A 27,365-nucleotide genomic window follows, 5' to 3' on the forward strand; every position below is an offset into this window, starting at 1 on the left:
CTTGTGTTCTCCTCTCCATGTGTTCTTGGTTGCATTGACATGTTCTAGTAATGCCAAGAGAAATGACTTTTCCAGCAGCACATCTGTGGTTGCCATCATCGTTTCTAGTTAGTCTTCCTGTTGGCTGCATCTTCAAATCGACATCCTAATTCTAAGCTCTTTCATTATTACAATAAAGAACTCCTGATACTACTCATGCAGTTGTCCTCTCTTGAAAAGCTCCATGTTGTTTTAGGGAAGCTTCTCTAAGGAAACCATCAGCAGCGGATTTTATATTTTCAAAGGCTGATATCTGGTTATATTCCATATACTGCAGTCCTCAAAAATTACTGAGTACCTTAGCTGGAGTAAAGCATGATCTTCCTCCTGATCCTTCAGAGAAACTTCTAGCTGGAGCTTGCCAGCTCCAGAGATTATATGTCCGCCAGCCTCTTCAATAATACACTAGAAAATATATTAAGAACTCATTAGTGCTAACACAAACATACAGACTAAGCCAGGAAATGTCAGAATCCACAAACTGCTCAACCCCAAATATCAAAACATGTAACGAATGATCATCTCTGTGCAGCTCCCAGGAGTGCTCCACACTCAGACTCCTTATCAACAGCGGGGCTGATGATCTCCTGATCCACCAAAACATGGCAGCCACTCCACAATGAGACTATGGAGGAAATGATGCTGTAAAGTAAAAACTATTAACACTGAAACTTCATGGGGAATTTAGAGTAGCTGACCAAACTTCCTGCATTCACTGAGACACCACAACTTACACAAAACTCCCATTACCTAACCTTTTTTTCCCCGCTCCCCATAGAGGAATAAAATAAAATACACTGTGGTCTTTCTAATTAGAAGGTCTGGCTTACCTGAAACACAGTCAAGCATAACAAGAGCACCATCAGTGACACAGACTGCTGCTCAACCTCCAAAGGAGAAACCAACACATCCGGGGGAGCCAATCAGGCTAATCAGAAACCCCAAGCCATCTCTATACTGCTTGACAAAGGCTAAGTCAGAGTTTGCACACAAAGTGGAAGGAGAGAGAATTCATTTTAATAATTTGCTATTTTCAATAATTTCATGGTTTAATTAAAATTTGCAGTGATTAGGCACTTATAGTCGCTCTGCTAAAATGCCAATATTCCTTGATGTGCTCAGGAGACAAAAAACACGGTAAGATTTCAGTATTTCATCTCTAACATTCACAAGATCTAAAAATCTGCTCTGGATGCACCTGGATTTTTATTCAAAATATGCTAAAATGTCACAGCATTATGTCACTGTCAGACACGAAGAATCACGCTTCAGATGACTGTACAACTCATCAGCTTTGCAGCTACACATATCATAGGCAGAGGTAGTATTAAAAGAGAGGAAAACACATGAAAGAGATGAGCAAGCCCTTACATAGACTTGCAATATATCTTTCTTGTTCTAATGCCGGACTTCTTGACTGTGATCATTCAGATGTGGTCTACTGTGAAATTTGGCTGCTGGGGAGGGAAAAACAATATCCTTGCTTCCTTTCCTGTGAAAAGTCTGTGACATTTAAATTTCTAACATTTCATTTTATATTCACAGTCTAAAGAAGAAATGAAGTTGTTCACGGCGCTTAGTATTGTAAATAGCTGCTCATATTTTTTTATGACGATTTTCTAAGGATGAAGAGCAGAGGTAAGACCTAAAATACAGATCAGGTTTAGTACCACAAAACAACAACTGCATAAAAGTGGAGAGTTCACCTCAAGATGCATCTCTGCCAAGTGTTAGAGGGGTCAGCAGGTACAACTGCAAAGTATCTCATCCTGGTAATTGCCAGGTATTAAGCACGTGACAACTTAGCAAATCTTACTAATCAGGGATTGTTTCATTTTGTACTGAGTCACCTGCAGGTCACAGGATGGCAGCCCAGGTGCTTATTCCTGCTTATTCCTTTCGGTGCATGAGAAGAGCAGAAGTGAGAGGAAAAAAAGAGGGGGAATATTAAACCCACACCAAAATCACACACCACATCACTTGTTCAAATGGAGAAAAACACCAGAACAATTTAAAAAGATGCACAACTGTGCTTAAGTTGCAGCTAACACAGAAAGAAAGAAACGTGCATTTCTATCACTACACCAACAGATGCTTCCAGCCCTGTCCGGCTCTGAATGATGGATCTGAGCTGGAGACCAAGGCTCCATCTGCAGCCCTCACCCTCTGCACAGATATGTCTGCTGCATCTCTGGCACCAGGATCAGGGGTGTTAACCAGGAATCAAGCAAAGCCATTACGACTGTGAAGCTTTCAGGAAGCTGCACTGCAAAAAACAGTGCAAAACCACTCATCTTGCTCTGGCAAGCACCAGACCTTTCCTTCCCAGCTGCTTCCACACTTTGAAGATTTAAGGTCCAAGTTGGATTCTTACCTTCAGGGCACTGAGGGATGTGGGCTCAGGATAGTGAATGCAGTGCTCCAGAATCATGACTGTTGCCAGCATCTTCTGCAACAGAGAGTAAAGTCCACCTACAGCAGAGGATGGGGTCTCCTTAGCTGCCACCCCACAGTGTGAGACAGCTTCTACAGAAACCTCGAGTAATCAAAAGCCTTCCCCAGTTAAGACTGAAAACAAAATAATAATAAAAGAAGGCATCTCAAACAAAACACTGTCATGTCACTTCAGTGTCAGTCACTGCTTGCTGGAAAACAGTCACTTCTTTAAAATAACCCTGATTTTTGTTTTTTATTTACTTTTTCTTTGCACTTGGATGCAAACTGATTTGGACAACCATTTAATTTACCAACTAATTAGTATTATTGTTAAAGTCAATATCAAATTCACTTCATGGTATGTCACCCAGTTTTACTGGGATTATGCCACCATTCTTCATTGCTTTACTCACTATATCCTAGACAAATATAACTGTGTCTGTTTCTAGAATGAGCTTCAGAACAACGCACTTTTGCCTTCTTAACTCCTGCTGCAACATTTATTTCCTATTAAAAAAAGAGGAAAATCATTAGCAACACTCTCCCTAAACGGTCGGTAACAACATCAATAGCTTAGACACAACTAATGCTGGCAGCCCAGCATGCCTTTGTTACTGTTAGTATATTTTAAAGCACAACACTGCTGGCTGACTTTGCATTCACTTTTCACAGCAAGTTGCTCTTCTTAATACAACCAGGTAATCCATTCTTAAGTTTCTACTAATTAACTTGTTAATATAATAAACTATATTACAAAAGATAAAGTACTCAATTCCAGTATTAATATTCATTTCTGGGTAGGCCTTCCCAGAGAAACTCCAGGAATGTGTTTTAGTAAATAAGCACGGCTCACTTCCAAACATTTTATTTACTACTTCATTTACCCAAATGCCGAAGCAGAATTTACTACTTACAGTGCTCTGCAATGGAAAAGAGACATTGGCATCACACCAACTTTTGTTGCAAAGACAGCTGAAAACACAAAGCTGGATTAAAAATTAATAATCATTTTAATTTGTTTTTTTTATTACAGAGCTGGTACAGAGCTTTGTATCTTTTCACTAGAGAGCAACCAGATTGAAATTATCTTTCTGTGACTACTGCATGAGGAGGTTCTGTCAACAACTGGGAGCAAAAATGAACATCATGTAGCTTCGGCTCAAAAATACATTCTCTACAAGCACAGAAAAACAAACTACGCGCTGAAGCTAACAGAGGTAACCACACTGCTTCAGCAGAACATGGTATCAAATGTGCGGAAGAATAAGAGATTCCAATAGCATTAAGTAATCATCAAGACATGCAAAGACACACCTGTATCTTCTGATGTATCAGAAGATGCCACACATCCCCACTCTGAGACCCGCGTTGTTCTGGGTTTGCTTATTCCAGTATCAGTGATGGCACTGCTTCTTTGAGCATATTTAGAAACATTTCTTTCAGAGCAGCATTCTACTATTAAACAGACACCTTAATGACTCTTTCATCCTCTCTGTCTCTTCCAAAGTCAAATTAATCACGGTGTGCGACTATGGTAAGAAACTGAGACAGATTGGTTTGTAACCTGCTCACTCAGGCAGGCTGCTCCTGGGAAAGCAGGACATTTTATTTCCAGTCACAGTGGCAGGATACTTGCACATAAGAGGGCACTAAGCATCCCAATTACTGATGTTTCAGCAAGGATGTATTCCACCTTCCCTTCTAGAAAGGGAGAATTTCCATGAGGAAATGCTGTCCAGATCAAGGTCAGACCATCCTTCATCAGCATCAGTGCACTGTGGCACTGAGTACAGTGCATACTCACCATATCAGACCCCTCAAACATTTGGTTTGATAGGAGGGGTTTGGGGGAGAAACATCCCTCCCACTGTAAGCGAAGATCAGGTTTGTGACCACCTGAGGAAACTGAACATCCACAAGTCTACGGGTCTTGATGAGATGCACCGCAGAGTCCTGAGGTAACTGATCTAGTTGGCAAGCCACTCTTTATGATATCTGAAAAGTAATGACTGTCAGGTGAAGTCCTCGTTGACTGGAAAATAGGTAACATCACACCCATTTTTAAAGAGTAAAGAACAGGAACCTGGGAACTACTGACCTGTCAGTCTTGCCTCTGTGCTGGGAAGACCCAGAGAAGATCCTCTTGTAAGCTATGCTAAGCTCATGGAAGGCAGGGAGATGATATGAACCAGCATAGCTTCCCGAAGGGCAAATCCTGCTTAGCCAACCTAGTGGCCTTCTGTGATGGCATCACTGCACTGATAGACAAGGGAAGAGCCACCGATGTCACCTATCTGGACTTCAGAAAGGCCTCTGATACAGAATCCCACAGCATCCTTCTCTCCAAACTGGAAGATGGATTGGATGGGTGGACTGTTCTGTTCAGTGGACAAAGAACTGGCTGCAGGACCGAGTCTGGAGCATGGTGGTCAATGGCTCCACATATGGATGGAGACTGGGGCCAAGCTGGATTAAGCTCTGGGAAGCTCTGGTGCAATGCAGAAGAGCTGGACTAGAAGGCCCTCAAAGGCCCCTTCCAGCTCAAAGATTCTATTTGATTCTATATTCACATACACACGCAGCCTTCTCTCAGCCCTCTAAGCAATGCACTTGGCTCCTGTGTTTACGATGGGCAGCTTCTAAGAGCCAGGGGAAAAAAAGAACATAAAGACACTCTTTTCCAACAGACTGTTTTCCTCACAGGAAGCGCTGAACACAGCAGCACCCCCCACCCACCAACCACGCACACCTCGGTTATAACACAGCTCAGAGGATAAAACAAAATCCTCTCAGAGCTGCCCGAGACCGCGGTTTCCACCCAGCACCGCCTCCAGCTGCTCGCCCAGCCCCGGCGCTGTGAGAGAACGGATCCCTCGGTCACCTCCATGCCGCCTCCAAGATGGCGGCCGCCCCTCCGCCCTCAGCTCGAGCGCGGGAAGGGCCGCGCCGCCTCAGCGCTGCGGTAGGTGGGGAGGGAGGCAGCATGGCGGCGGGTGACGGGCGCGATCCCGGGCACCGTTCCTTCTGCTTGCGGTGTCTGAGGGGACGGCGGCCTCGAGGGACGCGGGGCCGGGTCGAAGGCGCCTGTTTAACCAATATCCCCGTAGCTGTGAGCTGCGGAGCGCCGCGTGCTGTTCCAGCCGGCCGGCTCGCTCATCCTCTCACAGCTCTGACGGGACGTTAGGTGGAGCCCTGCGCTCGCACAGCCGCTGTCTTGATAGAGATCGGGAGAGGGGAAGTGGTTTTAAACTGAAAAGAGGGGAATTTGGGTCAGGGAGCTGGAAGAAACCTGTGAAACAGCAGTGGGAGAAAGAGTTACATTGCAGGACTGGGGAACGTTGGTATGGAGTGCTGGTATGGAGTGTCTTAGGCAGACAGATGCTGCCTAATGGTCTCATGATGCACGCAAATCAATTTTGACAGCGTTCAGTGGTGTGGAGGATGGGGTTATCCAAGGCTGTTGTTTCAGAGACTGGTGTGTTTGCAGGACTTGCTCTTGGGATTTTCTAGGCTGTCACTGCTTTTAAAGCTAAAGGTTTCATTGATTTGTTGCCCCCGCTTTCTGTACTTTGTGCCTTCTCATCTCTGCAGTCTCTTTCTGAAGCCTCGATCGTCCCACAAGACTTACGTTTCACACTGAAATCCAGACAGTCAAGGGGCATAATGTTATATATAAGGTGCAAGTGACTCAGAAACACCTGGGTCCATCTTGCTAAACATCAGACATCCAGCAGATACCTACACCAAAGGCCTTGCTTAGCAATGCAGAGACAGGCACTTCAGGAAGGCATTTCGCCCTGTTATTTGCCTGTGACTGTGACTGAATGGCAGTAGAATATGCCACATGGAAAACGCAAGCTATAAAAATGACAGATTTTGAAAAGACCGATATCTGTAAGTTTGAAATGAGTTGGAATTGTTTGTGCTAGTCAAACACGCTGGCTTGTCTACACGTGCCCAGTGAACTGAGACAACTTGTTTAGAATTGAGGGTTGGTCTCTTAAATGAGGCACCCTGGGAAAGGAGTGAAAGGCTTTGTGAGATTGCATCATCTCTGCTACCATGTCCGTGCTTGTGAAAGAAATTAATAACGACACCCTACTTTACCATAGTTTGTTATCACTTCTTACAATTATACAATTACAGTTAATATATATTTCTTACAATTTAATATGATTTTTTTTGGTGATAATACTATATCACAGAATGGTCTGAGTCAGAAGGGACCCTTAAAGGCCCTCAGGTCCCACTCACTGCAGTGCATAGGGACACCCACATCCCATCAGTGCTCAGAGCCCACCCAGCCTGACCTTGGAGTCACCAGGGATGGGGCATCCACTTCTCTGGACAATATTAAACTGTATTATTAAATATAGTGACGCAAATGTATAAGTATTATCACTGATATGTTTTATCAATCAGGAAAATTCAGCTGTGTTCATCAATGAAAAGGGAAGGGTCAGCGCTTCAGGAAGGATGCAGGCAGATGTTCTACGCTGAAGTAACTGAGGGTGAACACTCAGTGCTTTGGTAGCTTTTCTGCAGTGGGAACATCTGTCACATTGCACTGAGGTCACATCTATTTCTCTGGGAGCAGAGTTACGTTTTGTAATTGATTGGAAAGAGTGGCACAGGCCAAGGGGCGATGCGGCAGTTTTGCCCTGAGCAGAGCTAGCATGGAAATAAACACAGTTTGAAGAAGCTTACCAGGAAAGCGGTTTTGGTGAACCTTTGCTTACAAGGCTTGAAGTCTCTGAAGTATCTCTCTATCTTTATTACTCAGGAAGAGAGCGGGATGAAGACTGAAGGCTCCTAATTGAGCCAGACGCTGCTTCCTGCTTTGCAAAAGGCATAATTTTCAAAGAGAAGTGATCCAAGCTACTTGAGGAGGCAAAAAGTGTCACATCCACGAAAACAACGCTGTGAAGAATTTCTGTACGTGTAAGTGACAGTAGGATGGTTATGCGAGCTCTGTGTAGTCATTCACTCTTCCAGGAGCTCCCAACGTTTAATGTTACTTTCTGACCTCACCAGGCAGCAGTTGTAAGCAGTTTATATAGTAATGACAAATGTGAAAAATGGGGTTAAAAGAAAACCCTGTAGTCACAGGAAAGTAATGTCAGTTGTGGAGCTGAATGTCAGTTTGCGGTCAGCTCTGTACCAGGCAGTATTCTTCATTTTACGAGCAGAATGATGCATTTTATAACACCCCCTTTCCCCTGAAAGCTGAAGAGTAAAATGTGAACTCTTTCTAGTGCCTCCGATGTAACTGTGAGACACCAAACTTCTGCAGATCAGACAGAGTTGGCAGTGTTGCATAAGGCAAAGAAGTAGAATCCCAGCCATTCTGTCATGTTTTTATTTGGTTGTAATGCTGACAGGTCCACAGACTTGTTTTCATCATTAGTGGGAACAGTTAGGCACTTTTTATTTACTTATTTGTTTTTAATACTTGTCCTGTGTCTTTTTGCAACTGAACAATCCTCTGAGGCTGGGAAATTGCATTAAGATGAGAAAAAAGAAGAAGGAAGGATTTTACTCGTTGGCACTGCCATATGTCTTTCCAGGTGGAAGTACAACAGGGCACAGCAAGGCAGGGATTGTAAAGGGGACCCCGTTGTGTGTGGCTCCTGGAAAGCATATGGTGCAGCAGTGTTCCAACGCTGACTGTCAGTTTTTCTTCTTGTGTTCTCTGATAAATAGAATAATTCCAATGTATGCTCCAATTTTCTGTTTGCGTGCAGGGACAGAGTGCTGCTTCTGCACCAGAACTGCCTTTCCGGATCAGGACCTACCTCAAAGAGAACCTTGGAAGAAACACAGTAGAGGTATGAAATACTTTATAAATGATTGTCTGAACCACCTTTATCATGTAGAAGAGGTTGCAGAGTCTTGGGTTGCTGGACGCTTTAAGATACTGCTTTTCCAGGAGAAGGGATCTCTCAAAGTGGTAGCTGATCTGAAATAAAATCATGCTGGTTCTCAGCCAGTTCTTGTGTCCTCACAGCAAGACTAAGCTGCAGTTGGCTTGGTATCAGGGCTTCCTTCCGATCCCTGAAGGCATGGAAAATACCACATTCAGAATATGTTATTTAGCTTTCTCAGGGTGCTCATCAGGGTGTCATGCTGTAGAAGTGTTAACAGAACCCAAGTTCTACCTGCTCTACTGTGTTTGGTCATGCATGTCTGGGACTTCGCAGAAAGCTTCACGTCTCCCAGGCCTTCATTTCATAGAATTAAAGGATTTGTGGCTTCTGAGGAAAAAGGTATAAATCTGTGGCACTTGGTAGTTTTGGAACAAGAAGACCATGCAGGGAAATTTGTCTGTAATCATAAGCTGCTTTATGACTGCTTCTGTTCTGAAGGTGGAGGGGGGCCTTATGTCTGCTAAAACGTATCATTATTATCTCTAGAGCTGTTATCTCTAACATAACCGTGGGTATAGAATCACAGAATCAAAGAATTGCTCAGGTTGGAAAAGACCTTAAAGATCATCAAGTGAAACTTCAACTTAACCGTACTACCCTAACAACCCTCTGCTAAATCATGTCCCTGAGCACCATTTGCAGTGTCCAGTCCTTCTTAAAAATGCTGCTTAGACCACTGAAGGTGTTTGTATATTGTCGCCTTCCTGCTTGGTGGTGTTTGAATGGTTAGCAATCTGAAGCTGTGCTTTGCTGCCACTCTGGAAAGGAATCTTTGAACAAATGTTTGGGCACAGAGCTGAGATACAGAGTTGTCCACAATATTCCTGAGCTGCACCACTTTTTTTGCTTTTTCCCCCCAACTTATTTATTGCATGCTTTCCCTTTTTTACCTTATTTTATTTTCTGTTCTTACAGGAGCTGTAAGTGCAAACGAACTCAAAGTCACGTGCAATACAAGCAAAATAAATATTGCAGATATTGCAGTAGAATCTGGGTTGTGCATCCAGGCAGTGCCTTGTGAGCATCACCCTGATGTGAGCTGGCATGCAGCGCATTTGGCAGATTACCTAATGCTGCTGATACCTGCATGTACTGGTTGAGTGAGCAGGGCAGCATCGTCACTGTTGGGATCTTTTATAATGCACAAAATACTTCCTTTTACTTCACAGATGTTGGGTGGGGCAAAGTTGACCACAAGGAAAACTAGATCCAATCCCCTTCGATTTTGGAGAACTACTTCTGAAAGGGGTCTTACTGATTTTTCTAAAGCTGAGATGGATTGTTCAATCTTAGCCAAGTCCTCATCCACAGCAATGCGCAGAGCTGTGAATTCTTGGCTCTGCCTAACTAATGATGCTCTTCTTGTACCAGCTCCTGCAGTTCCCAAGATCATTAAATTTGCTAAGGTGATGGCCGTAATAGGTTCCCTTTTTGCCAGATGGTGCTCAGCCACTGTGTGGTGAGTGTACATGTAATCCTCAGTGTGGTACAGAATCCTTGGTATAATTATTACCTATACACAAAAATCATGTGATACGTTAAACAGTTTTAAAGATAAACAAGGAGTAACACCTAGCAATGAACACACCCATCTGGTATTATTGGCAGAGATTAACCATTTGTGTGAATATAAGTCCTTTTCTGTGGCATTACATAAATGACTTTTCCCTTTTGGAACAGTCCTCACACATCTACCTCTCCCGGATACCTGAGTTAACATTACTCCTATCTCTTGTCCCCAATTACATTGAGAAGGATTACTTTCGTTTGAATACGTTGGGCTTTCCGGATCCCCTATCGCCTCATAATGAGGGGGTCTTATGCTTAAACATAACCAGCAATGTTTGGTTATATTGGGGTTAGTCCGGTTCAGTACCTGGAAGCTGGAACTTTTGACTTTCCAGGTGCAGCTTTCAAGTACTGTCTTGTTATTTTCTATAATACTCATGGGGGACGGCTCTGTCGTCCCACCAAGAGCCAATGTTCCCTTGGTTACCGTAGGCCAGACCATCCCAGATGCCCCTGGGGTTTGGATTCCCGAATTTTCTTCTAATATCACTTTGTTGGGCCCAACTGCCCGAGGAATTTCAGGTATTTCTTTCTTTATTAGGACGAGCCCTCCCCTGTCGGTCCCAGGCTCCCAGTATCTTACACCCCATATTTTTCCTGATAGCCACACCGGATTATCTGGATTTGTTACATTTATCCACAGTTGCTGGCAGATGTTTTCCAATCCCAATTTAGCCCGTCTTGCCAACTGTGGTTCTCAGTCAGGAGGTGTGCACCCATAGGATCCATACCCTACTTGTAGATATTTATCCTGCCCGGCCCCAGGTGCCCAATCCGAGGCAATAGTTTCACATCCCCAATAGGCACAATAATATGAGTTTGGGTGGTTGCAGTATCCCCTCCCTGGGTTTGAACTTGGGCAAAAATAATATTCCATTTGATTTAAACACAGCTGTATCGGTACCATATCACGTAGGGTGACTCACACACTGTGAGTTTCAGGTCGTTGCTCCCAGGAGCTACCTCCCACCTCTCGTCCTCGATGGGTCCTTTAATGCAGCTGGCATGAGTCCATCCTCTCTCTGCGGTTCGGATAGCTGTTTCTGTGGTACGTAGAGCAACATAGGGACCTTCCCATTGTGGTGTTAATGTAGCTTCTTTCCAAGTTTTTATTAGGACTTTATCTCCTGGCTGTATCTTATGGATTGCTGTCTCCAATGGGGACCGCTGCGCAATCAAACCCTTCTTTAGTGATTCCTTACGCCTATTCATTAATTGTATAAGGTAAGGTTTTAACTGATCGTCTCGTAAATGGGGGTGGTCAAGAGGTATCTCAAGATTATAGGGCATACCATACAGCATTTTGAAAGGTGAGATTCCCAGATCAGTTCTGGGCTTCACATGTACACTTAACAGAGCTAACGGCAGGCATTTTATCCAAGAGGTCTTGGTTTCTATCATTCATTTGTTGTTTTTTAATTTCCCCATTCATTCATTCTACTTTACCGGAGCTCTGAGGGTGCCAAGGAGTGTGATATTCCCATTTAATCCCCAGAATTCTCATCATGTCTCGTGTAACCCTTGACACAAAATGTGGTCCCCTGTCAGAATCTATTGCTTCTATAATTCCATACTGGGGAATTATGCCTTCTGATATTACCTTTACTACAGTTTGCGCTGTAGCCCTTGCCGTAGGGAATGCCTCAACATAGTTTGTGAGGTGGTCCGCAATTACTAATAAATGTTTATATCTCCCGGTTTTGGGGAGTTCAGTAAAGTCCAGCTGGATCCTTGCGAAGGGTCGATAAGCCAATTCTCGCCCTCCTGGGATTCTTTTTCTCATATTTTTTTCATTCACCCTCCGGCAAGTCATACATCCATTAACAATCCTCTTTGCTATGTTATATACCCCTACACACATATAATTATTGGCAAACTGATCCACTAAGGCCTGAGTACCCCAATGTGTTTCTTTATGGAACCTCCGTAACACCCTCGTAGCTACTGATTATGGTAAAACCTCCCGTCCCTTTTTGGCCTCTTGGTCAGCTAGGTTATTACCTCTAATTTGAGGATCCAGTCCTCGCTGGTGGCCCCTTACATGTACTACCTCAATCTCCTTTCGTTCTCTAATAGCTTTCAAAACTTGAAGGATCAATCCCTGGTGAATTAATCCCTCCTCTTGGGGCGCAGAGCGACTTTTTTTTTGTTTGTTTTTTTGTTTTGTTTTGTTTTTTAGTCTTTAAACCTCCGCCCGGCTCCGAGGAAAGGCTCCTTAGTGTTAACATAAAGGTTGAAGGCCTGATGTACCCAGTCCTCAGAGGAGCCAAAGAAGGACCAAAATACACTTTCCCCTTTTATGGGCTTGTTGCCCCAAACTTCTACACAACAATAAATAATTTTGACTTTTTCCCCACCTAGAAGGGGAATCATTCCAATATTTAATCATTAATCCTAATGGACTATCTGGTGGAATAGGGGGTGTACCCATACCACTAATTCCCCCACCCATGGGACCAGAAGGCTTACTCTTCTTCTGTCCCATCTTCCGGAGCAACTTCACACACTCTCACACTCTCTTCCCCCTTTTTGTGGCCCAGTCCCTCGTGGGACTTGTAAATAAACTTTATTACACTTTTCACTGATGTTTCTGAGTGGGAACACCGAATTCTGGAAAAATAAGAAGTGTCACCTTAAGGATTTTATGATCCCTCCTGCCCATTTCCTGCTGCCCCCTCTTTTTACCTGCTGACTGCGGAAATGGAAGGGTAAGGTCATATTTCCTAAAGTGTAGACACAGTAAGGAGGGAAAAGGAGAAATGTAGGTAGCAAACCTTTATGGTTATGCCCCCCAAAATCCAATTCTTCCACGGTACATATTTTGAGATACGTTCCCATAAGCTGTGGAATTCTCAGGTGAGTTTATTCTGGGGCCCAGGACACAGCGAGCTCCTTACACCCACTCACTGCTCTTCATCAAGTACACGCTGGGGCAGCAAAGAAGTTTTTATCCCTCCAATTTCCTTTTCTCCGTGGGATTCCGACAAACATTTCTGGTGTGAGAAATTCAATCTACCAGTAGAAAGGCTGGAATATGGTAGAGGTCATTGACTTTGCTGAGAACCCAGATTTGGTGGCAGTGTGAGCAGGGAATGTGTTTGTGAAGTGGGAATGTCAGATAAAACGGTAGATAAGCTCTGACAGAATTACAGGGGCTGCAGATCTTGATAGGGATGGAGAAGTCGTGCAATGGATGTTCTCACCCATTGTCTGATCTTCAAGGCTTGTGCTTTTATCCAGCTTTAAGAACTTCAGAGGTGATTTGAGGTGTGAAATGTGATGGAGCCTTGATGAGGCAGGAACAGTGCTTCAGTTGTCACCAACAGTCTGTTGCTGTTTTTCAGCCTTACTGCTGATCTACCTGGAGGCTTTTAGCAGGAGCGGAAAGCTGTGTTGTGCTGTGTTAGACAAACGGGAGCAGGCATGGCTGCCTTCAATTAACTATTCATTCAGCAGCCCAAATAATGCAAATTTTAACCTGCTCTGTTATGCCTGTACTCACGTGAATGGCTCTAGATAGGTCAGTGCTTGAGTTGGGTTGCTCGAGAAAGTTTGCAGGATCAATTGTTAGATTAAGTGTTGAACTCAAAGTTATGCAGGAAGAAGCTATTCTACCTTCCCCCCTCCCCCCCTCCCTTCCCCTCTTAGCCTTTCCTTTTTTTTTTCCCTTCCTTTTCCCCTACCTGTAAAAATTGCATTTTTTTGGGAACTGTGGAGTTAGAATTTTGTTCACGTTTCATGAGAAATATACTTTTTTCAAATACAGATTAAATGCTTCTTACATTTAGCTTAATATTGAAATTTCTCCTCAGAAATTGACTCTGGGGGATTTCCAAGCCACTAGGGCAACCAGAAGGGCTGCTTCCAACAAAGGCAAGGATTTAGTGCAAGGAAGAGGCTTCCCCCAACACAAAAAGGTGGTTTTTTTTTTTTGTCACATCAGACATAAAAGCTGCAAAAGAAATTGGATATAGAGCACAGAGTGAATAAAAAAAAGCAGAATGCACAGAGCTGAGGCAGGGGGTGGGTTCCCTGGGCTGGGCTGGGCTGAAACTTGACATCAGGAGGCTGAAACCTAGCATTGGTGGAAGCTACTGTGATGCAGAGGTGAGGGCTGGATCTAGAATGGTGCTCAGAGGAGGTGGGAGAGGGGGGACAGCAGCGGCTCAAAGCTGAGCAGGAGTCCACAACTAACAGGAGAGAAACAGAGAGAAAAGGAACACCTGGCATAATAGGATGGCAGCCACAAGACATGCAGCAGGTAAATAAATAGTCACAGTAAAATAAGGGGAAGTTGCACTGGAGAGCATTTGGCTTCTGCTGCTGGGCTGGATTTATTGCTGCTTGTGTTTGCTGTTTGGCTACAGCACAGTTCTGATTCGTGTATGCAAAACTTTAGGGCAGATCTGCATACGTGCTGAACTGTGCTAGGGACTTTGTGGTGTTCTTTCTTGAAAGTCAAGTTCAGACACAAAAAAATTAGTTTCTGAGTTGTGTTTTTTGTTTGTTTGTTTGTTTTTAAGTAAGATAAATTTGAATGCTAGAAAAGAGTTCAGATGTAGGGTGAGTGCCTCTGGGAGATACATGCATGATATCGAAGAGCAAAGATGACTGGCAGCTGGATACCAAGCTTCATCTACATTCAGTTTCATCCTTTAGATGTGCTCTAAGCTGTTAACACCTGCACTGAACGCAGTAGCCACAAGCTTTTGAGTGTCTCACTAGTAGTAGTCTCATGTACTAGGAGAATGGTGTGGAAATTACAGAAGTAGGAAATAAAGAGGGATCATAATGGGAACTGGCTATGCAAAGAAGTATGCACAAATAGAAGTCAAATTAAGTCCTATTAAGTCTGACTCAGGTGTGATTTGTCTCAGCTTGACTCCTGGAGGGTTGCAGGGTGTTCTTGTGCTGGGTGGCATTGGAGCACTTTGCAGATGCTGCCAAGTTAATCCAATCAGTTGTTCTCTGAGCATGAGTTTCATGGGTGAGCTAACAAGGCAATGCTGGGGCTGCAGGTCATACGGGACCCCGTTACAATAAATAGTGTAAATGCTCCAGTGTGGGGGAGGGAATGGGAGAAGAGATGAAGCTATATTTTAGCAGCATGACCTTATAAATGTAATCCCTACTCTGCTCTTGCAGAAAGAAATCTGAGGTCTTATTTCCTGTTTCTATGCAAATCTGTTATTTAGGATCTAGTATCAGCTAGCTGAGAAATTACAGTAATGAATTCTTCTGCCACATCCAGGAGGCTGCTGGCTGAACCTCTCTGACACTGCTTGCTGTTACTGCATGCACAGTTTTTAATACTGCTGAAACACCGCAGGGAAGAGAAGAAAGTGGATGCCAGGATTTAAAGAAATGATTGGCCAGGACTTCCCAGCTAAACCCCAACAAAGAAAATGTTTGCCTTTGCACTTGTTTCGTGAGCAAAAAAGAATAGTGGGGTATTCCTGTGGGAGCGCAGAAGCCACATAGGCAGCTCCAGGAGTTACATACAGTTAGTTGTTCTGCTGAGGGATAATGCATCATCAGTGTCCCGCTACGGCTTCATTTAAAGCACTAAATGACTCTGCAGCTTTTGATAGACCTCAGTGGTTTCATTCTTGACTCTTATTTTTGCCTGCTTACTGTAATGTTAACTTATTTTTAGAAGCCTGCTTCATACCTTAGGCACAAGAGCTTGCTTCCATGATACTAAAAAACAACAGTGTTTTCCTATCAGGGAAAGTGAGAAAACTGGAGGAATCGGAATTTGCCTTTGTTCTTTACTCCATAGGCATGATTTACTCTGGAAAATACTGGGAGCCGTGTATGAATGAAGGGATGACTATAGATTGTTGTAAATCTGCCAGCTTTTGGAGCTGCAGTCAGCTGTCCTGAGCTTTGGTGTACAGCACTGGTTCTATAGACAGTACTGCCAGAGGATTTATTTAGAACAGCCCCTTCCTATTGAATTCTGGGGACTTTATGCAGAATTTTGCTAATATTACCACTAGCACCTTTTCATGCCAGCTTTTACTTAAAAAGCATTTTGTAATTTGGGATGCAGGGCACTTATTGAGTCATTGGAAGTGACAGCAGAGAGATGTAATCAATGGTTCACTGCAGGGAAAGAGGAGGCTGCAGGTTGAGTGAATTTTTGCTTGTCATCAGCATTTATCTCCCTTGCTGTTTGTCATCTTTCCAAAGATCACCCAAGGAATTAGGATGCATTTGCCTTCCAAACTTTTCAGGAGTGCAGTTCTTACTGTTTTGGTAATGTAGATGAAGAAGAGATTGTTGTAAAATATTTACATTTATTGTCTATAACTGTCATTACAGTCTTTGCTATGTAAATCACCTTTATTTAATACAAGAAAAACAAGGTGGTAGAATCTCACCAGGTGTCTTTGGGTCTTGCAGGAAGAACATGGACCCACTGAGGAGTTCTGAGTTCTCCCTTTCCAGAACTGAAGTGCAGTCTGGCCCTGCTGTCTTTATGCTTTAATACAGCATTTCTGCATTTTTAGCTGCTTGTGTCATTCTAACAAAATGCCTCTTTTTGGACTGAGCACTGGGCAAATCATCATTCCCAGTTTGTGAACTCAGCTATATATATCCCAGCTCAAGATTTGAGGAGGAAATAGCTTCTGGTCTGTTTTTGTTGGCATGTATGTTCTGTGCTCTGTTAGCAGTTCCCTTTGGCTGTTGCTTCTGTCAATACCCTGTGAGTGATTACACACGGAAAAACTGTGTGTAGTGATCCTTGTTGGTTCATTGTGTCTTCCTTGTGATCTTGGCATACTTAGAGCATTTTGTTGTTCCTAAACTAGTAGCTGTTATCTATCTTCTTCTTTTTCTTTTAAGAGCAGTTTCTTGTTTTTCAATCAAACTTACTTTGTGGTTAATTTTGGCCTTCTGTTACTTTTAATATTTGAATTCAAATATGCATTTCAGTATTCTAGTAATTAACTCCTGTCTATCAGTATTGAGTCATGCGTTTTCTGACACTTCTAGAGCGCAGCAGTCTGTTCTAAGAAGAAAACCAAGCACTCTTCAGTTTTAGTGGATGTCCTTGTTTATATTTATTTCCTTAAAGACAACCACATGCAAGTAAAGAACCTCCATCTCAGTGGATATGTAACTCCTGGAAATGTGACTACAGCCAATAGATACTTCTTGGCATGAGGTACTTCCTAACCCTGCAGCTGAAATGAATGCCCTTTCCAGTTCACACCTAATAAAAATACCACTGTCAAAGAGCAGGTTCAAATTCCTGTAGGCATCTATTCCCTCTTTTAGAGATCTATTCCCTCTATACTGTCGTCTTCTATTCCCTCTACACCCAGTTTTGCAAGAAGTTTTTTTGCTTAGACACAGAGAGTCTTGCTTTATTGTCCATGCCAGTGAATCCACAAACTTCAGTGTCCTGTGCTTTGGAATTAAAATTACCTACAAAAGCAGAAATATTGTCTTTTTTTCTGCAGAGCTCCTAGCAGTGCTGCTTCTAACGTGGTCACATCTCTTTAAAGTTAGTACAGAAAGAGAAATAATTAGGTAAATTAATCCCATATGCAGTGCTTTTCATTTTGCAAGGAGAAAAATGGTTTGAGTTTGGGGTGAAAGCAAACTGCTGGTGTTTTAAACCTTAGGATTCATTAAGTTTTCTGTGACACTTTAATGATTTCTTAGGTTATCTCTTTTTTAACCACTGATTTATTTTTGTCAGGTGGGTAAGACAGGGAAGAAGATCCACTCTGAGGCGTATTACTAAAGTTGTGTAACATTTCAGGTTATTACTATAGGTGAACTTGAAACCTTCATGCAACCTCAGCCCCAGCTTAGCTGAGGAATCACCTAGTTGAAGCTGAGTAGATGTGTCACCCTGATCCTAGTTTCCATTATGTACTCAGAGTGTTGGTTAGTATTGGTGCTCCTGGTTTGTTTCTCTGTGTCCAGCATTAATTCCATCATGCTTTTTCATCTTGATACCTCTCATTTCCTGCAGTATACTATGAAGTTTTAAACAGTGATAATTAAATGAAAGGGTTCTATTTTACTTTGTTCCTCTCCCTACCAGCTAGAATGCTTTTTGAAAGCCGGATGGAATAAAAACAGACACAAGAAGGAAGGAAGGCATTTGGATGGATGATGCCATCATCTGCACTTTGGTTTTATTCCCTGTTAGGTGTTGTGTTGGCAGTGCCAAGACTACTATATGGGGGTCTTGAGCAAGGCACTGTTTCTGGATGGCATGGTCTGGGGGACAGAGCTTTCTCCAGGTGAACCTTGAGATCATTGATCTCATTCAATCAAGCCTCATTGAAAAAGAGGTCATGTGAATCTTGAACTTCATGATCTACCCACATTTTTATGCATTTTTTATTCATAAAGCTGTTTGAAACTGTGGACTGTTACTTGCACTTAAGGTAGCTGAGTGAATGGACGCTGTGCTACTATTTTGTGTTAAGAATTATCCGTGTAAAGAAGAAGCAGGGATGGTAGTTACCCTTGTTCTGTGTGTGGGATGTTCGTTTGTTCCCAGGGAAACGATTAAGGCAGCGTTTGAAGAGTACAAATGAGAAAATATGTTCAAGGAGAGCTGCAGGCAGAATATTACAGAAGAGTAAGTAAACCTTTGCGTTAATCTGAGGTGGAGGTTTCCATTGGTGAATGAAGACCTAAGAAGAGATCTTAAGAGTATACCGAATATTAAATATAGACACAGTGATATTAGGGATGTCTTGTGTTTTCAGCCTGTGTAATACTTTAATCCTCAGATCTACCGTCCTACAGTCATCAGCTGTAATTAATCAGAAATGAAATGCTCAGCTCAATTCTGTTTTTCTGTATCAAATTTGGCTCCCAGTCACATTGCCTTCCTGTGTATTGGTGAAGGTTGGATTCAGCATGTGATTCAGGTCTTCTCCTGACTGCAGGCCTTACGAAAAATTGTATTTGACTTAAAAAATGAGACTTGCTTGCTGCAAGCTGCTTTGTTTTCCCTCTGGACATTCACCAGCCTGTAATAAGAAAGTGAATTTTTAAGTGTTTTAAAGTGCCTTTTCAGTGTGTTCTTAGGAGATCTGGGCAGAGCTGAGTCACTGTTCCTATCCCAGCCCTATGTTGGAGCCAATCTGTAGGATGTGTGGTTCTGTGTTCTGTGCCTCTGACTTCAGAGTCACGCTCCTGGCTCCCTCAGCTTTCTTTGTACAGGGCAGGAGGCATCAGCAGGGGCTTCTCCTGCAGGACAGTGGGCAGTGATACATTGAGATACATGGACTCTTGCTTTTCTCTCTCTGGTTTAGTCCTCTTGCTCTTCTTGCACAGAATAACTAACTTTACCTGACTCAGATCTGTTACCTTCTGATATGAAACCTGGACAGTGGTTAAAGCCAGTGGCTCTGGGTTACTGTATGAGGTCCTTTCAAATCAGTCAGTGAATGTGTCTGTTATCTTTGCTGAGAAAGGAATAAATCTTAATAACCTATAATAACTCTCACTGAGTGCTCCTTCATTTATTATCAGGGATCCTTGCTTTGTAAGGATTTGTTCCTTTTCAGTCCATGGCTCTTTGCTTTAGTAAGTAAAATACACACCTTGTTAGCTTATAATCATTTTGAGAACTGAGGGTTATTATTTTGCCTAAATCTCACTCTGTAAGAATACGTCCCTTTCAGGGTGACCTTGTGTGGTAGGAGCCAAAAAGAAAGCAGTCAGATGCCATTAGCAGCCTTCTGTGGGGCTAGTGGACAGAAAAATCTGGGGGAGATACCCGAAGCTTTGTAGCATTCTGTTGCAATTTTGCATGTCGTCCAAGATCAGCCACACCATATCCAGCAGAGCCCAGCTCAGCTATGTCATTATACTCATCCCTCCCCACAGCTTTCCAGGTAAGGTAAGTTGGCTCTTGGCTGCCAAGAACTTGTACTTCTCACCCCTGCTTCTCTTTCTTTCCTGCCAGGTGTCCCCTCTCCTGGTTTCTGGAAGCAGCAGCTGTTGTGGTGTGTCCCACTGAGGGAGACGATCCACGTGAAAACTAACCTTTAAATTTTTTTCCTGCTGGGTTTATTCTAAGCTGGATTACCTCTCTGCTATGCACCACACATCTGTGCAAACGCTAATGCCCTGAAGTCCAGGAGCTCTGGAGCAGCATAGGCAGGTGGCTGGGAGCACGACTGTTAGCAGCAGGTTGAAGTGCTTGGAGTGCTCCAGCTTCGTGCTGTCCTCAGACATTAAAACCTTTCTGTCCTAGCAGGCTGGGAACATTTCCGTGAAATATTATAATCTGTAACACCCTTGTTGCAAACTTCTGAAAATGGGGTATTTTCTTATTTAATTAGGACCTATTTGACCAGCTGCTGTGCTTGCATTAAGCAGCTGTACAGACATAGAAGAGTCAAAAAAAAAAAGAAAAAAAAAAAAGAAAAAAAAAGCCCAAACCTCTTTCCATACCCAAAATGGTATAATTTAGTCTCTTCCAGAATCGTGGATGCTGTGTTGCCCTGGGGTGATATGTGAGCAGTAACAGTGCATGGACCAGGCTGTGACTACAGAAAATGTACAGAGAGGAGAAGCCCGTGACAGCATCCCCAGGCTGTGAGGCAGAGGGCAGAGAGGAGAAGGGAGCTGCTGTACTGGGATGTTCGACTTGTCAGAATTTGTTTAGTGAAAAAACAGAAACATTTCCTAAAGCTTCTTTGCTGAGCTCTGGGCACATCTGTTACACGTTCAGAAATTGAGCTAAAATAACACAGGGGAAAAATTAACTCCCAATTGTCAGGCGTGGAGAAGGAGTGAAATCCACTTTCAGCTGTCAGTTTTTAAGTGTAAAGGGAAAGATTCTGTCTCCCAGCACATCCCCAGTAGTGCCTTTGTGGGGTTGCCAGGGATGCTCTGAGGAGCAATCTGGACAGCTTTGGGAATACCACAGTCCCAGCTCCATGCCCATGGTACCAGCATAGCTCAGCTTTCACATGGGGTTGTCAGCAGAAAAAAAGTAGGTTTTAACAGCAGTAGATCCCAATTACCTTCCCTCTCACTTGTCACCAAGCTCCTGTAAAAGACAGAGCCCAAATGAAGTCAGAACTCGTGGGGTTAGAAATATCAGCAGACCCTTTGAGATGGTCAGGAGCAGGGATGGGAGCAGGGAAGGCATAGCTGCATCCCTTAGAGCCAAGCGAAAACTCAAGCTCTGAACTAAGTCTCCTAAGGAACAAAATCCTTCTTCTGTACTTGCTGCCAGTTCTCCTTGATTAATTGGGTGCTTTCCCCCACTCCATTCCTAACAGCATATTTTTCCATCAGCGATCTCAGTCTTGTTGAAGATGATTCATTGCCTGCAAGATCAGAACTGCTCCGAAAGTTGGAGTATTTTGCCCTCAGAAACTCATGGATTTCTCACTACAAATCTTTACATACATTTTTAAAGCATCAGCCCTACCAAGGTATTCGTTTGTTTTATAGGCAATTGTTGTGTGTTCTCTCCTGCAATTAATAATAATAAAAAGGATCGGGATGGTTTTCTTTCCTTGGATTTGATGGCAAGTTGTCCTCCTTGAATTCCTTAGGTTCAAAGCAGGCAGTGTTATGTACAGTGCACCCGTTTCCAATAGTTCCCCATCTCTAGAGAAGCAGCTGTAGCAGCAAGTCCTGCTCTAGGGAAAACAACATTTTGTAATGATTTCCCATCCCCCAGCCAGCTGGGATGGAGCTGAGGCAGCTGCCGTGCAGCTCCCATGGGAAGCAGCACAAAGAAGTTCAATTAAAATAATTAGTTAATGCCTTTTTTTATCTGGAGTGATCACAAATGGGGAAAAAAAAAATAATTAAAAAAAAATGAAAGCTTGTAATAACTCTACTGCACGTTAGTCCCATCTGATACTGGATGCTTCCCAGCACTGCTCCAGGCTATCTCTGGGAGCTGAAGAGCTCTTGCTCAGTTTCTGGATTGAAGGTCTCTCTACAAGGTGTAGGTACTTCACAGGCTAAATTCCACAGCAGCAACAACAAAAAAACCCATCCGTGTTGTTAATGCAGTGATTGAGATTCTGCTTCCCCCCTTGAAAATCAAGATTGCCTCCCGTTATGTTAAGTATGTACTGGCTTTGCTTCTGATTAAGCAGTAATGCGGAATTTTCCTGGTGATTCAACCTTATGGGCGAATGTACAAATAGAAAATACTGGGCCAAGTACGCCCCGTGGCACAAAGCAGTGAAATCTGGCATTTACCTCATCATTAATTGCTTGTTCTAGGATTCCTCCTCTAGCCTTCAGATGGTGCAGCAAGCAGAGGTGTCTTTTGTGGGTATTTTAAGTGTTCACAGCAAATAAAGCAGTGTACCAGGAGGTGTGGCCCCAGGAAGTTGCATTGTTGTTGCTGTAGCAGAGTGGTTGGTTTGAAGACAAATGAGATGACAAAAGGGTGAGATGTGAGCTGAAAAACAGGGCAGGTTCTGTTTAGGATCCTTAGCTTCCCTGACTGCACTCCGTGATTTCAATCCTGGGTCAAATGATTCAAGCATAGGGATCTTTTCATTTTATATTCCTGTCCTTGTTCTCTACCATCCCCACGGAGAGACCCCAGAGGTCAGGCGGTAGTGAAGGGCATGGACATAAGAGGATGTTGGATAATTAGTGATTCAGGTCGTTACAGGCTGTTCCTATCTTCCACTTCATAGTAAATGATTACAGAATAGTCTAGCTGAGGCAGTTTGGGGTGGCTCAGAGAATGTTTTTGGGCTGTTACTTTGCAAGCTGTGAAGCTACATGACGCTCTGAGCCTTTGCGGAGAAATCCTAGTGTGACAGAATGGTTGGATTAGAAGGGACCTTGAAGACCACAAAACCACAGAATAGCTGGGTTAGAAGGGACCTCAGAGCCTCCCCAACTCTACCCCTGCCTTGAGTTGAGCTTTCCCCCGTCAGCTCAGGCTGGCCAGAATCCCATTCATGGCCTTTGGCATTTCCACTGATGGGACACCCACACTTGTCTGGATTCTTTCAGTTCTAGGAGAAATGCTATTTTAAAGTATCCGATTTTCTTTCCATTATTGTACTGTCTGGAAATTTAACTCCCCTTCTCTCCCACCCCCAAATCATTTTTTTAATATGACAGGGAAGGAAGGAATTTTCCAGCTCCCAGATCTGCCATGTTGCCTCTGGTCTGTGAGAGCAGGGTTAACGCAGAAGTGCTAAGAAGGGTGAGCAGAGGGAGAGAGTCATGTGGACAGAATGCCGGCAGCAAAGCTGGCACATGTTGTTTCGTTCGCATGAAAGTATGTTTTATTCATTTGCTGATGATCATCTTCAGAAGCTGTAAGAGAGGATAAAAAAAAAACAACAAAACCAAAAGAGAGGACCAGAACATTACTGGAAATCTTGATGAAATTCTGCAGCTTTGTCACCTTGCAGTAGCAGTTGGGTATAGCAAAGGTGAGTTCCTGTGACAGTCTTGCTGGAATTAATATAGGTATTTCTGGATGGATTAAAGCTGTGGATGCCCCATCCCTGGAGGTGTCCAAGACCAGGTTGGATGGGGCCCTGGGTGGCCTGGACCTCCATAGGCTCTGTGGTCCCTTCCAACCCAAGGCATTCTAGGATTCTGTGATTTTTAAGTCATAAGTGGAAAGCTTCCTACGTTTTTCCTTCTTGTTTTTGGAATAAACATGCTAGGCCAAGAATTGCTGCAGTTGCCAGCTCATGCTCGAGGGAGGAGAAGCTGAGGAAGAACTGAGATGCTCATTTGCACAGCACGTGGATTGTAAGGTGAGGGGATTAAATGGCAGATGACTCCACCACACGATGCTGGATTCACAGTTCCAGCGCTGAAATTTCACACAGTGCTGTTTTGCCTTCCTAAGCCAGCTTGGGGATGTCAGCACTGCAGCGTGGCTCTGCCTGAAATTGTGGAGTAACGTGGACATGAGCACAGACCTCTTCCTCATTAGCAAATGAGGGTGAGGACTGTTGTCCCATGGGATGAGGTTAAGGATGGCTTAGCTTGTAGCCTGCAGTGGGATATGACAGTAGGGTAACGAGAAAACAAAACAGGGGTAAGGGGTAGTTTTCAGACACCCTTTCCACCTTCAGTTTCTTTGTTTAAGCTCAAACCATACATTCAGTTAGTTTATAAAGGCCGTTTGTAACCACAAGGCATGTCCTCCATAACCTCTTTGCTACATCAGGAACAAAAAGTGAGAATTTCAAGTAACTCTTGCTCACTTTATTAAGCAGATATTTTATGATTCTGACGGACAAGAACTCTCAGCATTGTTCTTGCTTGCCAGCTGCTCTCATAAACTGTAAGGACCCAAACCACTGCATATTGTTTTTATTACCAGGGTAGGTGTTTTCTCATAAGTTAACTGACTTCTGAATCCATGAACCTTTCCGTGTGAATCTGACACTGGTTCATCTTTTTCAAGTGCAAAAGAGGAATTCTGATCTGGCAGTTCCTGTGCCATCCACATCTGTGAAATGCCATCCAATGATGTCACAAGTGAGAAGATCCAAAAGACAGACATAATGTTAAAACATGCTAAAAAAAAAATCAGCTGCTTGATGCAGAACACCTTCATTGGTTTAATATAACAACATCCTGACTCATAATTTAAATTTAGATTCATCAAAGGATATTCTTATAGACTGTGAGCCCAGCAGACGCATGTCCAAGCCTCATCATTCTTCTTTACCCAGGGCCAAAGCCTTACTCACACGCTGCTGTTTGCTCATGTGGATCCTACTTACTGTCATTTAACAGAAATGAGAAATGCAGTTCAGAAGATGCTGTACCAGGAGTAATTTGTTCACAGTGAGACCTTTTTAGCTGCACAGGATCATGAAAGCATCAAAGTGCCAGGAGAACTTTTCAGAACTAAACTGCCCTGTTGCTAAAATAAGCTTTAATTGATCGGGAATTGCAGCAAGCCTGACAATCTGTTCAATTTATTATTATTTTTCCTTTCAAGCTTCAATTCATATGTTCTAAAGTGACTGGATTGCTGTTCACACGTACCTCCCTGCCCACGCTGCAGGCAAAGAATCCACCCACAGCCCTTGTAGCTCCAGTGGAGCTGCTGGGTACACCTGGAGGAAAGCAAAAATGCTGATTGAGAATGAAGTTTAAATAAAGATGATGGGAATGTTCTGTAAATCACTAAATGCCACGCTGTGCTTCCCTCCGCTTGGAGGAGAGATCTCCTGGGGACGTCCTTCCCTGTCAAAGGCATTTCATTCATCTTAGCTTGTAGGGCACTGCATCCCGTAGGCCATATGCTGTCGTAACCCCTTCGTTCGGGGTTAATAATGGATTGTGGATGAACTCCCACTCTGCGTTCCCAGTTTCAGGTTTTTAAAGAACTAGCACAACAATCTTGGTTATTTTAGTACACGGCCTGGTGCAGGTCAACACCACCAACAAAGCTGCTGGCAGATGTGCAGAACCTTGAGCACATGGAAAGTAGCACATTGCTGGGGAGAATCACAGAATCACTGAGGTTGGAAAAGACCTTCAAGATCCCCAAGCCCAACCCCAACCCTTTCTCACCATGTCCACTGACCGTGACCCCATGGTCATGACCATGACCCCATCACTGCAGTTCTGGAACACCTCTAAGGACGAGGATTCCACCACCTCCCTGGGCAGCTTGTGCCACTGCCTGACCAAAGAGAAGGGTGCACTGCAAGTGAGAGGATCAGATCAGGTGTCAATGAGGTCAAATAATGGAGGTTCTTAGATTAAGAATGACATGAGGCTCAGTGTCTGCACCACATGGGATCGTGGAACCACATGAATTGGAGGTTGATGAGAACTGAAGCTGATGGTTCAATCAAGAGGTGAATACTTCATTACTTTGAATGGAAAATCAGCACAGAACTGTGATGAAGGGACAAGGGCAACTTTTCTGAAGCCAAAATAGTTTCCTAGAATGGATCTCTGTCTTGATTGTGTGGTATAAAATTCTTGAAGACCTCAATTAGGTTATTGCTTAGAGAAATCTTTACTACGTAGAATTATGGAGTTGTTGAGTTGGAAGGGACCCTTGTAGGTCATCTGGTCCAACTCCACTGTTCTGATCAGTACTATTCACTGACATATCAAAATGCATTCCAACATCAGAGTCACTGCTTCTGTGAATTGCATCCAACATTATATGCCATGTTTTAGGGTTTATTAACATCTCAGATTAACATTTTTATGGAATCGACACAGATTGAGCTTGTCACCGTTAGATAATGTTTGTCACCAGTAGATGATGTTGCCACCGTTAGGCATTGTGTGGTTGTTCTTCTGACCATAGGAAATACTTCATTGCAATAACAGCTAGGGTTTTTACTGAAAAAAGAAATAGAACTTTCAGCTGTCACTTTTAACACGGGTGGCAGAATTAAGTTTGGTTTTGGTGAACCCTGTGGTAGTTGACTGAGATAGGTAAGTGCCACCCATGAGCTCCTTTATGGCTCTGGCAGCATCACAGCCCTCTGGATTTGATCTCCCCCACTGTCTATGAGAACATGGTTGGAAGGAAACTGGTGATGATGTAATGGATATCCAGTGTGCAGACCATGTGTTATCTCCAGGACACATCCTCCACAGGTAGCTGTGGTGCCAGCATGGCTTTCATTGCTCCCTAATGCCTCAACTCAGCTAAATAAATACTTACGCTCTAGTTGAATCCTTTCAGCTTCTTTAATACCTCAGTTTTAAGCATACAGATTCATGGTGGTAGTGGGATGAGATGCTGTGTCGTGCTGATCAATGCATGTCTGATACCTGCAAAAGAATTAATATCAATAAGCACATGTTTGTGTGGGTTTCACGTTCAGTTGAACCTTACAGGCACCTACCCGTGTGCCAGTGCTCAGCTATATCAGTGGTCTGGCAGCTAACATGAGTACTGTAGAAACTGTCATTTAGAGGGAAAAGAAGGTAGGAGAGTGAGATCTGAAAGATCTGCAGCCTCACGCGGCTCTTAATAATCTGCTCTGTGAAGTTCTTCAATGTGCGTAACGAAGAAAGGTGGAGAGTGGCTGAGCAGGCAAGGAGAGAAACATTCCTGTAGGGGAATGTTATGCGTGTTGTGCTTTGCTCTGAACCTGTACGGTCCTGTGAGCTTCACATATTCATTCAGCGATGCGTACTGTGATTTAAACAACCAACAAGACCCATCCTGCTCTCCGACACACAAACGCCCTTGCTTCCAGCTGACATGAGAGTGCGCAATCAGTCAAATGCTGAATCAGATGACCGGTTTAGGGAGAGATACTTAGTGAAATTCCCAGCTAGGCCTGCCCATCAGCAGGGAATTTCTTTGTTTTATTTAAATACAAAGTAAACTGCAACTGAGAAATAAGGGACTACACGTTGTCCCTTCGGCAAAGGTGGTGCTTCGTGATTGCACAGAAGAAG

General features: G+C 43.5%; 1 protein-coding gene across 3 annotated transcripts in view; it reads left to right on the forward strand.

The window, feature by feature from the left end:
• The first annotated feature begins 8,121 nt into the window (after positions 1-8,121).
• ST8SIA5 (ST8 alpha-N-acetyl-neuraminide alpha-2,8-sialyltransferase 5) overlaps positions 8,122-27,365 on the forward strand; it is a 54,456-nt gene continuing 35,212 nt past the window's right edge. The window contains exon 1 of one of the 3 annotated variants that reach the window (XM_072359363.1): positions 8,122-8,303. The gene's annotated coding sequence lies outside the window, so the exon portion shown is untranslated. Of the gene's footprint in view, positions 8,304-14,104; positions 14,233-27,365 lie in introns of those variants that run through there. The other 2 variants (XM_072359360.1, XM_072359359.1) reach the window with 2 other exon arrangements.

The sequence above is a fragment of the Excalfactoria chinensis genome, chromosome Z (assembly GCF_039878825.1).
Source record: "Excalfactoria chinensis isolate bCotChi1 chromosome Z, bCotChi1.hap2, whole genome shotgun sequence".
NCBI lineage: Eukaryota > Metazoa > Chordata > Aves > Galliformes > Phasianidae > Excalfactoria > Excalfactoria chinensis.